A 3989-nucleotide genomic window follows, 5' to 3' on the forward strand; every position below is an offset into this window, starting at 1 on the left:
AGTTTCTAGAGGTGAAAACAAAGTCAATGGTTCTACATTACTTTACTTGGTGCACTCTTCACTGAGAACTCCTGATTGAGAAGAGAAATATTCCTGGATATTAGAACAGAATAATTGTTTCATTTTACTTGACTTCCAATAGTTCAGAGATTGTTCAATAGATTCACAGATGGTTTCCAGAAAACTCTGCAGCAAGAAGAAACAATTTGTACATAGACACATTGAAGACAGCCCTATTTGTAGTGGGTCAGACAATGTAAAACTGGAATGTCAGCACCCACATAAATATCTGAGTGAATATGCGTCAAAGTAGAACCTCAAGAATAGGAGCATCAGGGCCCAATTTTATCCCTACAACATCAGAGTGTAACAGGCTAGAAGCAGATGCAGACCCGTGGAGAGCAGGGATCGGAGACACAGCGGTCTCCCGTGGGGTCTAAATGCGCAGTCTAATTGCCATTGGCTTTAAAAAGCCTGTTATAGGACCAATGGTAGTTTTATTTAAAATCCTGTGACTGCGAGGCCTGGGTCCAAGATGGTGGTGCCTATGATTGGCAGCAGCCACAAGGGGTTAGAGACTCCAGGAAAGCAGATGTCTGGCACAGGACACCAGAAAACAGGGAGACCCTCAAATTACCCATTTGAGGAGAAGCAAAAGAGACAATCCACAGGATTATAACCACAGCGACGGACCAATGAAGACCTCTGTGGCTGAGGAAAATACAGGTGGCGGGCTGTTGGCGGCTTGAGGTGAGGGACCCATGCAGGCTACAGGCTGCTAGCACCTGTGGTCAAGTGACTCACACCAGGCTGTGGACTGCTGGAGACTGGCTTTAGTCTGGCTGAAGGCGTACCAGATATCAGAACCAGGATGCAAGAGGGTACTGAAGGTTTCCTAATTGTGTCGAAGGTTCCAATCTGGAACTTGCGTTGCCGACGGTTTGGACTGGAGTCTGTGTGGCTGTGGGAGTGCTGAAGGTGAATCTATGGGCATTTGATGCATCTAGGGGGGTGGGGGAATGAGGGATGGATTTTCTTTTGTTTCTCTTTCTCTCACTATAAGAGACACCTGGAAATTTATGCTGATGGCGAATCTGTCTTCCTTACAGCAAACTAAAGGGAATTTTTGTGTAATATTACACTGTTTTTAATTACATGACAATAAGGAATCTTGAATGCAGCAGGAACACATCCATATTCCAGTCATCTAACTGAAAAACTAGAGCAGAGAGCCAAAGATCCTTTGGATAGCTCCAGGAGAGGTGAGGGAGAAAAGCCAAGGTCATCTGGAATGGAAGATAGGATTGAAGGTGAGCCAAATCAACACGAAGAAGCAGAGGTCATCAAGGCACTTTGGGTTGAAGCTGGTGAGGTGTGAAATCAGCATCAGCTGGGAAGGAGAATGCAAGAGAGGCTGAGATTGGAAATTTTGAATTAAGACATTTGTGGAAATGGTCCTATTCCACTCCCTCACTGTGAGGATTCCCCTTTGTCCAAACCTGGCAGCATTTGAAAAATTAAAATCAAGACTGCGTTCTGGGAGCCTAAATTAAATGCGTCAATGATTGCTCTGTCTCTCCATGGACCTACTGAATCTTTTTTTGGCTTGGCTTCGCAGACGAAGATTTATGGAGGGGTAATGTCCATGTCAGCTGCAGGCTCGTTTGTGGCTGAAAAGTCCGATGCAGGACAGGCAGACACGGTTGCAGCGGTTGCAGGGGAAAATTGGTGGGTTGGAGTTGGGTGTTGGTTTGTCACAAGCATGCAGGCAATGGGTTGAGCGAGCCCTCGCTATTCATCATCTTTTCCTGCCTCGAGTAAGAGGATGGATATAGAGGCCGTCACTATATGGGAATTGGCTTAACCAGGTAATAATGCAAAATTTCACCAAATAAAATGTGAAAAAATTCTGCTATTGTAATGTTAAAGAATTTGTTTTCAAAATTACCTCCTTTTTTTGAAATTGTAAAAACCTAATTTCATTTAATATTAAATAAAATAATATTAAACAAAAAGAATCTATAAAATACCCAAATATTATCGAGAGAAAGAGGTACGGTAATTTAATTTTTTTTAATGACTTTCCTCGTTGACACTGATTTGCCTGCAGCTGGGAGAGAAGGTATCTGGAGCAATGATGTTCTATAGAACTGACAGATGCAATACTTTGCTCAGTCATTGCTGAGGGTTTCTATTCCCGAGAGCAACTCCAGTAAGCGGTCAAAGTAGAAACCCAATTCAAATGACAGAGGCTGTAATTAAAAATCCAGGTCACTAGTGAAGCAGTCCATCATACCATTATTAGAGCTACTGATCATTCTATAATCAGGTTTAAAATTCAATTTATATGCTTAGCATCAATTTTAAAAGTACCTTTTACAAGTTTGAAACTCTGCCCCTTTGTTCCACACATGCAATCAAATATAAATTTATATTTCACTCCTTTAACTATTTTGTACACCTTTAGATAAAGCAGTTCTCAAAACGTTCCAATTAACTAAAGCACACAGCCTTCTCATGTCTTTCCTTCCAGCTCAGATCCCTGACACTAGAATCAATCTTGTGCCACCATTATCTCAATGCGTGTTCCTCATTTCACTCTTCATCATTAACTCTGCTCTTCCCCTCAACCCTAATTCCTCTTTCAGCCACCTTTAAATTTTTTCTTCAAAGGTTGTTTATTGTTTCATATTTATAACTTTCTCATATCTCTGGACCTCCATTACAGTCTCCCCTCTGGTCACTTCAGGTTAAGTGATAATAGTTTTGAGACCCAAAAACAACACAAATAGGGCAACACAGTGGTATAACTGAGGGAGCCGAGATCTGACAGCTCCAGTGTCACAGAGGGCACTTAATATAAGACAATGTGCCTAAGCAAATTGACTTACCATAAAATCAGGCTTCAGATCCCTTCAGCAAAGTTACTTAACATTACTGTAACTGAGAAGAAGGAAGCTTCCTGATCAGATGTAATCAGTGCCTTTCGGAATAAAAGTTTCAGACCTTTGAATAAATTCCAACAATTTACTCAATTTCTAATATTAACAAATTTCTTTTTAATGCTGCCTTTTTCTATTTTGCTGCCAATTTCCACCCTGACCTAAAATTCACTTTGTCCATCTTTTACAACCCTCTCCCCTTTCTCTACCTATCTCCATTTCATGAGACAAACCATCTGCAGACATCTTTCATAAACCCAATATTCCTATAATTACCTCGACTGCACCTCGTCCCACCCTGTCTCCTGTAAGGATTCTATTCCTTTCTATCAACTCCTCCGTCTCTGCCGCATCTCCTCTCAGGATGAAGCCTTCCATTTCAGGATTATCTGAGATGTCCGACTTCTTCAGAAAACATGCCTTCACCTCTACTGCTATTAATTTAACCCTCACTCATATCTCCTCTATTTCCTGCACATCTGCCATGCCCCTGCCATCCTTCCTCAATCTCCCCCAACAGATGCAACAACTACAGAATCCCCTCATCCTTGTCTATCATCTCACCAGCCTCCGCTTCAAACCTATAATTATCTTCAATTTATGCTACCTTCAACAGGATCCAACCAACCACACCACCTTGCTCTCTGAAGAGATCGTTTCCTCCCCCCCTCATCTGTCTCTCTTATCCACTCATTCATTCCCACCAGTAACCCCCTTGGCATCCATCCCTGTGACTGCAAGAAGCATTACACTTGCGCTTACACCTCCTCCCTCACCACTAATTAGGGCCCCAAACAGTCCTTCCAAGTGAATCAAAACAATTATTCAGACCCATCCATTCACCTGTGAATCTGAAGGAGTTGTTTATTGCAATCGGTGCTCCCGACATGGCCTCCTCTACATCAGGAAGACTGGATGCTTCATTGATCATCTTCACTGTCAAGGACAGGTCATACAGCAAGGACCTGTGTAGTCAACTACTTCAATTCTACATTCCTTTGCCACAGGGACATGTCTGTCCATGGCCTTATGTATTGCCAAATTGAG

This window comes from Narcine bancroftii, chromosome 5 (assembly GCF_036971445.1).
Source record: "Narcine bancroftii isolate sNarBan1 chromosome 5, sNarBan1.hap1, whole genome shotgun sequence".
In the NCBI taxonomy this organism is placed as follows: Eukaryota; Metazoa; Chordata; class Chondrichthyes; order Torpediniformes; family Narcinidae; genus Narcine; species Narcine bancroftii.